Here is a 10894-nt window from a genome sequence, read left to right on the forward strand (position 1 = left end):
CGGAATGCCCATGCAGGGGTTGATATAGTTCCACGTTGAATCAACAGGGGGCGCTGTGGTTGTACATGTTGATTACACCCTTCTGACGAGGCGTACAGTCATGTCTGATGGCAGCCCTCTTCTCACCAGTTCATCTCTTATCTGGAGAAGAAAAATGCAACAGTGGTGCTGAGATGTGATCACTGCCTTATCAGATTGTTCAGTGTAAAGAGGGAGATCTGTGATTGTTTTAATGTATTTCTGAATCAACGAAAGTCTTTATAGTGAGACCACTAACGTATGATTAAGCCTCCATCTAGCCACAGCAGGTGCAGTTATCTGACGCTTTGACATGCTTTGATTTCTGGTTAGATAAGAAGAGGCTGACCTGTTGTATGAGAGTGCTCCTGATGTCGTCCTCAGACAGTGGAGACGAAGACGAAAGTCTCATTCTCAGAGCTACAACAACTAGAAGCACAGTGTCCACACATTACAATGCAGGTCAGGGGGGTGCTGAAGCTGAGTAATGCAGCAGAGACACATGGTCTTCCATTCTCAGACAACTCATTGTTCCCCCTTAGCTCCCATCCTTAGCTTTGTATATGTTCATTAAGAGATAATTACAGAATGTACAACATCACCATTTAACATACTCACTTGTGTTTGAGACGTCTGGTGTAGTAGATAGTGGTGTAGTTGATGCAGAAGAAACATTCGTAGCCGGTGTAGTGCTGGTTGCATTTAGTGGGGCTGTTGTAAGTGGAGCAGTTGATGGAATGGTGGTTGTAGTTTGTATATAAACGTTTGTGTATAAAAGATTACAAATTAACTTTATCAATCGAGCAATATAAAAATAAGGAGGAGTTCCACTCACCGATTCCAACACTCACAATGACACATCGGAGCTCAGAGTGATACTTGACTGAACTGTGGAGATAAATCAGTACGATTGATCTTTTACACAATTGTGTCAATGATCCCAAATTATTTTTAGATATTAAAAGTCACAGTCTTTCTTGCCATAGCTCTTCTTCATATTAAAGGAATAGAGAGAACTGCTTCTGAAACGCACTGCGTCGCAATAGATGGAATCACAAGCATTGTCTGCAGTTACTGTCCCTGACCTGGTGGAGGCTAACTGTCACAAACATCAGTCAGACAAGTCTTTCAGTCCAAGTCTTTCATAATGTTTAAAAGTATGTGAGTGTCTTTCTTTTCTTTTGGGCATGCATCTCTACTCCAGCTCTGCAAACTATTGGCTAGTTGGTTTGTGTTCAATGCAAAAGTGTGTCGCAAAGTGACTCGTATTGTGAATGAGCTGTACACATGTCCAAAGAATGCTCCTAAAACCAGAATAATATCAACACATCACACGTCTTTGTCGGAAAACGCTCCATTCGAAATAAGACCTAATTCAGAATATCCAAACGGAATATGATGTTTACATGAACTATATCAGATTTGGAAAATTGTCATATTCTGAGTAGTAGTTGTATATGAGTGTTCATGTAAACAGAGTTAGTGTAAAAGGGAAATGTTCATGGGAGAAGTGACTGACTTGAAAACTGCCTGGAGGCTGAAACAGATGGGGTGGCTTTCTCCATCTTCGTTGTCAGATGGCGTCCATCTGAGGATGTACTCTCCTACTCCTACTCTAGTCTGGTTGACGTTGTGCGGCCCGCTGAACAGCAGCTCGGAAATCCTTTTAACAAACAGAAGAAAAAAAGTCATTGCACGTTAAGATAACCTTTTCAAAAACCACCACACCCACAAATGCAAACAAATTCTTCTTCTGTGACGGCATGCTGGGAATCCTCATCTGGCACCTTCCTCCTTTTTCTTTCAAACGTTTCCTCAATGGCAATTCTTTCACTGCTGGCTGTTGTTTATAACAGTCACACTTGTAGCATTTAGGTGGATCTTACCAGTAATCACCTTTTTAAAACCCTGAGCTTGTGAAACTACAACTGAAACAACACGGTGCTTGCACACAGTGTTCTAGGTCTAGGACGTTTTTCATGTTTTTTGTGGCTTTAAATGCAAACTGCATTGTTATATTTGATACAGTTGGTTGGTTTTTACACTCTTGTCAATCCTGTCCAATGCATCAGTGTTGACAGAACACAACAGATCAGATTCCTTGTACACCTGAATTCCCAGCAACCATTGACTAATGTACTCATGTGGACACGTTTTTCTTGTCTCACCAGAGAACATTCTGCATCATTAATCTTCTTTGAATTTTTTGTTTGACTTACGTGGAGACATTTGCCTCAGCAATGATGCTGATATCCAGGGACTGATTGACAGGCGTGTACAGCCGAGCTCTGTTTGCTGGGGTTGGAGGCAGGAACTTGGGCAGATAGACTCCCTCTGTGCAGGACGGCACCACAGGATCCACTGGAACAACAGAGACAAGCAAAGTCCACCACTTTGGTTTGGACTAGAATATCTCGGCAACTGTTTGATTGCCATAAAATGCTTTACAGACATTCATGTTGCCCAGAGGATGAACCCGAATGACTTTAATGACCCAAGAGTTTCACTTGCTCTGTGAAATGTTCACATCTACTATATCGACTGGAACAAACGTGCTTGCTGGAGCTTTACATTGAGCTTAATGTTAGAGACACCAAACTAGCAATCGACCCTTCCATAGACTCTCATGCAATTGTTTCAGATTTTCTTCTTTTCATGCTGGTTTAGTGGATTTGTAGCTCGTTATGGTTAAACGTGAACAATGATATATATACATATATATATATATGTATATATATATGATTCTAAAACGTTACCTTTCTACCTAAAGATCTGTGGAGCTAACATTAGCAGAGTATGTTAGCACATCTAACGTTAGCACTTCTATGCTACGCTGAAGGTACTGAATGTATACACATGGTGCTGTTGCTTTTCAATGATTGTTACAGTGAATAAAGACCTACCCGGCTTTACAGGAACAGTGAATTTTAATAATGTCGAATTCAGACAGTTTTATTCAGTTTGTACAACATTTAACATTTGCAAACTTTGGCTTTTATTTTTTACTTAAAAAGGGGGTTTTCTAGAAAAAGTTTATTTTGCAAATGAATGTTGAGGTTGGTGCCTTTACTGTAACTTAGGCAGTGTAAGAATGTTTACAATAGTATCGAGCGCTAGCTAGCAGAGGAAGCATCCAATCCATCACCATTATTGAAAGAAAATCTTCAATGTTAATTGTATATTTATCCAGGTTCCATATAGTCCTGGCTGCCAAAACAAGAAATATTACCTTTCAAAATAAACTGGACAGGCAGTTTGCTGATAGCGACGTTTTCATTTAAGATCATATTAGACCCATTGTCTTGAGTCAAGGTGATGGTCTGCCTGGTAAAGTCCTCCATCACCAGCTGGACAGCGTACGAACCTTCGTCACCGCTATTAGTGGGGCTGAAAGACAGAGTGCAGGACTGCAAGAGGACAGAAAGGGACATGAGGTCAAAATAAGGTATTTTCTGTCAGTTAATGAAATACCCAACGTGTACATTTCATTTGGAACAAAATGTCTTTTCTTGTTTTATTAGTTTGGTCTTTTTGGTCAAAGTGAGCCGGAACCAGAGGTGAATGTAACTAAGTATATTTATTCGAGAACTGATATTCTTCAGCTGAATAAACTCTTTAAAAAGCCTCTTAGATCAGCTGGAAAATGCATCGTCACAAAACAGTTTGTTCTTTTTAGAGATACGTGGTTCTCACAGGACAGCAACGCTACAAACATATGATGATCTTTGACCTGTAGCATTATCACAGTGTCATTAAGTACTTCTACTGCAGTAAAGGATCTGATTCTGGGTTATGATTGGACTATAATGGTGCGATTATAAAGCATCAGTGTCTGTGTTCACTCACTGAGGAGAGGCTGAGAACGGAGGGCGGTGTGCAGACGTCACACTCTGCTAACGTTGTGTTTCCATATCTGCATTTGATCTCGTCACCGTCGGGGTCGAACGCCAACAGGTGGAAATCTCTCCGACAGTTTGAAGGAACTCTGATGGAGAGAAACATTTCCATGTAAAGCTTGAGTCAGGAAGCCAATCGCTGCTGATGATTCACTTTTGTCTCGACAAAGGTATCTCTTCAATGTCAGAAGACAATCTAGTGACTGCCTTTCTGTTGGAATTAGATACTTCATGTACACATTAAAGTGTATAATCACCTCAGAACTGGCACGATGGTGGTCTGGGGGGACCCGTTGGCTCGGCCGGTGTCCGACCGGTTCCTCAGCTCCACCAAAGTCTCAGCTCTCCAACGTGTGACACGTTGTTTGTTACTGATCCAGTTGCCACCGCTCAACCTTCAGAGGAAGTTGTGAAAAAGTCATTTTTACCTCCTAATATAAAGTGTGCTAATAACTCATTAGTTCACATGATACCAGAGCAGCAGCACTGACAGGTAAAAATGTTTCAATCGTATCGTTGGGATGCCACAAATATGAGGAAATGAACACTCAAGGAAACAACCATCACAGCAAAATGTTAACTTTGTTAAACTTTACAAAACATTTTCATTGTCACCTGAAAGAAAAAAAACGGATTATCATTATTTTAGGAAAGTAACAGATAATTTGCATATTTTGAGAAATAAAAATAGACATGAGGAAATGTGTCTGTCTCCTCCTAACTGACTGACAGAGCGCCCCTACAACTATCGTACTGTGTGATACACATGGCAAATTACATAAATGTTTCAGCAAAAGCTTCTTTTCTTTCCAGGGCCTCAAAATATTGATCCATTTCATTTTTTGCATCATCATGGTGCACTCACTGCAGCTGCAATGGAGCGTTGCCGACAAACTGCCGAGTCATGATTCCCTCTCTCTGACACCACTCTCCGCTGAGCTCCTGGTCCACTATGTTCAGCTCAACAGAAATCTCGGTCCCACAGTTCCCGAGGCAGGTCCACGAGTCGATTTGTGTGCAACTGTGGAAGGTCAGCTTATAGCGGAAGACCACCTGTAGTGTCACAGTGGAGACGAGTCAAAGAAAACATCTTACTGTGAAGACAAACACGGGACAGAGGCCAGGTTGGTTTTTATTCAGGTAGGTTTAGAAAAAGATCATCTCTTGACCCAGAAGTGTCGTTCCTGAATTAAAGCAAGTTACGTGACGAAAAACAACGTTGACTTCTCGTTTCACATTGGGAACGAACATCGGTCTCCTGCTAGAAAGATCAGTTTGTTGGAGCCGTTGACCCCCCCTCGTGCCCGGTGTGTGATTTAGCGGTCTTTATACTTCCTCGTTTATAACATACACAATACATGTTGTGAGATATCCACATTATTTTTCGTAGGTAAAGCTACGAATGCTGGATTAGACCAACCCGACCTGTCTTCCACAGAGATATTGGAAACGTTTCACTTCCAGTTAACAGACATTGGAATCAGCCACGTTTTGAAGAAGAGATTTGAAAGTCTGTCATTGTAGCCGGTTAACAATTTTCATCCAGAGTTGGGTCAAATGTTCTCATTGATGTTAATATTTTGTTTTAAGAGATTTAAAACAATGTACATACTATTACTTCAAAGGAAAGTTTGACTTTCTTGCTGAAGAATAGCCTGAAACATGTTTTAGAAATGGGCAGATATTCTATCAACTGTTTGAATCAAATGTCCGGATTGTTTCGAATTGAATCGATTCGCTTCATTTTTTGTGACTAACTGTGTTTAGATGGTTCCACAGAAAACACCTCATGGAAAGTTATTCTTAAAACCCTTTACTGTGTAGTATATTTAAAACATTGTTGAGAGACATCCCAGAACTATTATCACTTTTTATTTCCTGCTTCTATTCATTCATTAACAGCTGAGTTATTTTTACTTCTGTCTTGTCACATTCTAAGAGGTAAATATTGAAGAGGGGAGCTGTGCACGTACCGTGATGGATCCAGATGCGTCGGGGTTTTTTCGGTAGTAATTCATCACTGTCCCAAAAAAATGAGCAGCCTGGGCGACGCTGACCAGCAGCAGCAACAGGGAGAGCGACATGGTGAATGTGTTGGTCTCTCCCCACAAAGACAGCAGGTGAATACCAACAGGATTCCAAGGACTCTCTCTCTCTCTCTTGCTGTCTCTCTCTCTCTCTCTCTCTCTCTCTCTCACTCCGTCTCTCTCTCGCTGTCTTTCTCTCACCCCATCTGACTGACACTGGTATGAGGAAATGTTTTGTGTACAACAGTAAATATTGTGTATTTGCAGTTTGTTTCAGGAAACAGGTTGAACAGGCTCTGAGTGAACTAACCCTGAGATGGAGTTCATCAAAGGAGCTCCGATTCCACCATTCACCAACAGGTATGTAAAAGGTGTGGTGGAAATTTATCATAGGCCTATGGTTCTTTTAGTTCTAACTTGTATCGCTTAAACCTGCAGATACAGTACCACCCTAACCCTCTTCCCATGAAAAGGCTGGGAAGCTGGCCTTGATGCGTGCAGCGGCCAACAACATCTGCGAGGGGGAGGGTGAAGGGAGAGGAGATAGATATTAATGTAAGATATATGAAGACTGTGCACATGTATCTTAAAACAAGAGCCTGAGTCAGAGCGAGGAAAAGAGTTAATAAGTTGCAATGAGGATTTATTCTATTTACCCAACGGGAACAAAGTACAGGCACCAACTGAAGATGACAAATACAGTTGAAGATTTAAAATATAGAGATCAGTAGACATAAGAGATCTGACCGTAAGCTCACAATCTGATCCAGTAATAATGTGTTTGTGATGTAAATGTTGAAATAAAGTGGGTTTTAAATGTTTGACGTCTATTTAGAACATTCATTGGCTTCTTTTCAGCTACTTCAACAAATGTAGTAAAGTTTAACAAAGTCGGAAATGTTAAAACACGTTCACGATACGCAGCCTATTTTTAAAATAACTCTATTAACATATAATCTCCAATATTCAATATCAGTGACATCAACTGTTCAAAGAAGTAACTCTAGATTATCCTGATACAAACAAGGCTTTGACTGTTTGTGCTTATGCACCTAACAGTAGTTCGGAGTATCCGGCCTTCTTGGAGTCGGTGGGAGGTCCTGGAAAGGGTGCAGCCTGCTGACTCCATAGTTCTCCTGGGGGACTTCAACTCTCACGTGGGCAATGACGGAGAAACCTGGCGGGGGGTGATTGGGAGGAACGGCTTGCCCAATCTGAACCTGAGTGGTGTTTTGTTATTGGACTTCTGTGCTTGCCACGGTTTGGCCATAATGAACACCATGTTCGAACATACGGTGGCTCATAAGTGTACCTGGTACCAGAACACCCTAGGCCGGAGATCAATGATCGACTTTGTAATCGTATCATCTGATCTGCGGCCGTATGTCTTGGACATTCGGGTGAAGAGAGGAGCAGAGCTGTCAACTGATCACCACCTGGTGGTGAGTTGGATCAGATGGCGGGGGAGCCGGCTGGAAAGACCCGGCAAGCCCAAACGTGTAGTGAGGGTGAACTGGGAACGTCTGGCGGAGGACCCTGTCCGGGAGGTCTTTAACTCCCACCTCCGGAAGAACTTCTCACACATCCCGAGGGAGGTTGGGGACACGGAATCCGAGTGGACCATGTTCAAAGCCTCTATTGTGGACGCGGCTGCTAGGAGCTGTGGCCGGAAGGTCAACGGTGCCTGTCGTGGCGGCAACCCAAGAACCCGGTAGTGGACACCGGAGGTGAGGGAAGCCGTCAAGCTGAAGAAGAAGGCCTTTCGGGCCTGGTTGGCTCAGGGGGTCTCCTGAAGCAGCTGAGAGGTCCCGGCAGGCCAGAAGGGCTGCAGCTCGAAAAACCCTTTTTTATTTTGTAATGGCATTATGACATTTGTTATTGCGATTGATGATCTGTTCGGTGTTCATGCTGTAATTTTAAACTACCCAACAGTGTAAAGAAGTTAAATTAGCACATTAACAATCAGACCGTCTGAGTTCAGCACCACGGACAGAGACGGCAGAAGACCCCCTCTCTGTCCAGCAACAACTATTTCCCTTCACTGTAAGTCACCGGGTCTGTTATTTGTCTGTTTCTACACGAGGTGTCAAACATCACACCTGATCCACATCAAACCTTACTTCATGGATACCGACCGTGTTTATTCTTAACTGTTCTTCTTCATGTGTTGTCAGCATACGCATGCTGTATGATTAAATATATATAATAAGTCTGACCTTCAAAAGGGACATATGTCGATTTTTTTCAGAGCATGTGCACATACAGTTGGGTATCTGGAGTTCCTGCCAACCCACAAACACTGTGAAATGATACAAACCTGTTTGATAATCTCCACCGCTTAAGAACTTTGCAAAGATGCACCATTTTCCTCATAAGCGAATCACAGCAGATTGGGCGTACTCAGGAGGCTTAAAGAGACAGGCGCTATAAAGGAGCATTTCCTTTGCTGGTGTCTCTGGTCTATTTCCTAATGGAACATTATCATAACCAGTTTTATATCCATATAAATCAATTATTTTTGTAACTTTAAAGTCCAAAATCCACACTGATAGTGTTTATTTGACTTCAATAAAAAAAAAATTCTCATCTTCATAATGTTGCCTTGAATGACTTTCAAAACACTCTCTAATGTCAATTTACTACATGAATTTAACTGAATAGGGTCATCAGCTCAAGTATGATACTCCTAAAAAGATATTACTAAAAGTAATTACTAATAAATCATTGTAATCAATGCCATTATCCCATTTTTATCTGTACATGGCCAAACTTGTTTACTGGATTAATTGATGTTTTTGATTTCCCATTTGCCTGCATTACAAGAAGGTATAGAGACAGTAGGGGAAGAGATACATTACAGCACCTGATGTACTAAAACTGCACCGCTGTAAGCAGACACCAGAAGGTTTTGACTCTGTGGTGACGTCGACTATATCTACGTCTGTCTCTCTTGGCAATGGCGCCCCCTGTCTGTCCTCAACAGACTTGATTGCTGTAAAACTTTTAATCACAGACAATAAATTCAATAAATTAGATGACGGTCAACGGATGAAGTTGTCATTTAACAGTTCAAACTGCTTTTCCGTATTGTCTTGCATTTTCTCATGGGTTAGGGGCATTTTAAATTAGGAAGGAAATAGCTGAATCTTAATCTGCAAATGTATTAAGAAGAGGTCCATTTTCTACTCCCAGATAAACAGACATTTTTGTCATATTTTGAAGTGCGTTGTGATATATTTTTGTTTGTTATATTAAAAATTTTCAATTATGTATTTATTTGCTTGTTAATGGTTCTCCTGTTTTTATTGAGGAAACATTTGTCTATAAATATATGCGTGTAGTTATGGCTTTATTTATGTATAGTGTGTTTGTGTATATAGTGATACTCCAATGTGACCTTTTGAAAATCCAATAAACGAAAATAAAAAACAAAAAATTCTGTTTGCAAGTTGCTTTGGCTTCATTACAAAAAGACAAATAACAAGTAAGCATCAGACATAAAATCAAAGGCAGCAGAAACACTTAAAAACACACTACAACAGGAACAGGAAGTCAATGATCTGCACATGAAAGGTGATCAACACAACCACATTCTGCTCACACATTGTAAACATTTTTAAATATTCAATTTAATGACCAGATTTTCTGGCTAATCTGGAAGATATATTTCATAACCTGTGCCATATTTTTTCCACAAAAGGATCAATAAAATTCATCTTGCAGGATTTATTCTTATGTTCGTTTAACAGGGAAAGTAAAAGTGCTGACATTGCCGTTGTCAATTTGACTCTCAAATGAGAACGGAATGCCCATGCAGGGGTTGATATAGTTCCACGTTGAATCAACAGGGGGCGCTGTGGTTGTACATGTTGATTACACCCTTCTGACGAGGCGTACAGTCATGTCTGATGGCAGCCCTCTTCTCACCAGTTCATCTCTTATCTGGAGAAGAAAAATGCAACAGTGGTGCTGAGATGTGATCACTGCCTTATCAGATTGTTCAGTGTAAAGAGGGAGATCTGTGATTGTTTTAATGTATTTCTGAATCAACGAAAGTCTTTATAGTGAGACCGCTAACGTATGATTAAGCCTCCAACTAGCCACAGCAGGTGCAGTTATCTGACGCTTTGACATGCTTTGATTTCTAGTTAGATAAGAAGAGGCTGACCTGTTGTATGAGGGTGCTCCTGATGTCGTCCTCAGACAGTGGAGACGAAGACGAAAGTCTCATTCTCAGAGCTACAACAACTAGAAGCACAGCGTCCAAACATTATAATGCAGGTCAGGGGGGTGCTGAAGCTGAGTAATGCAGCACAGAGACATGGTCTTCCATTCTCAGACAACTCATTGTTCCCCCTTAGCTCCCATCCTTAGCTATGTATATGTTCATTAAGAGATAATTACATAATATACAACATCACCTTTTGTCATACTCACTTGTGTTTGAAACGTCTGTTAAAGGTGTTGGGGAAGATGTTATGTCTTGATGTGTAGTAGATAGTGGTGTAGTTGATGCAGAATAAACATTTGTAGTTGATTTAGTGCTGGTTGCAGTTAGTGGGGTAGTTGTTGAGGGAATGTTGGCTGTCGTTTGTGCGGCAGTCGTAGCCTGTGTGGTGCTGGTTGCAGTCGTCGAGTGTGTGGGAGCTGTCGTCTGTGCGGATGTCGTAGCCGGTGTGTTGCTGGTTGCAGTCGTCAAGGGAGTGGGGCCTGTCGTCTGTGCGGATGTCGTAGCCGGTGTGGTGCTGGTTGCAGTCGTCGAGGGAGTGAGGGCTGTCGTTTGTGCAGTTGTCGTAGCCGGTGTCGTGCTTGTTGCAATCGTCGAGGGAGTGGGGGCTGTCGTTTGTGCGGTTGTCGTAGCCGGTGTCGTGCTTGTTGCAGTCGTCGATGAACTGGCGGCTGTCGTCTGTGCGGCTGCCGTAGCCGGTGTGGTGCTGGTTGCAGTCGTCGAGG

This window comes from Anarhichas minor, unplaced genomic scaffold (assembly GCF_050575085.1).
Source record: "Anarhichas minor isolate MPS153535 unplaced genomic scaffold, ASM5057508v1 ptg000016l, whole genome shotgun sequence".
In the NCBI taxonomy this organism is placed as follows: Eukaryota; Metazoa; Chordata; class Actinopteri; order Perciformes; family Anarhichadidae; genus Anarhichas; species Anarhichas minor.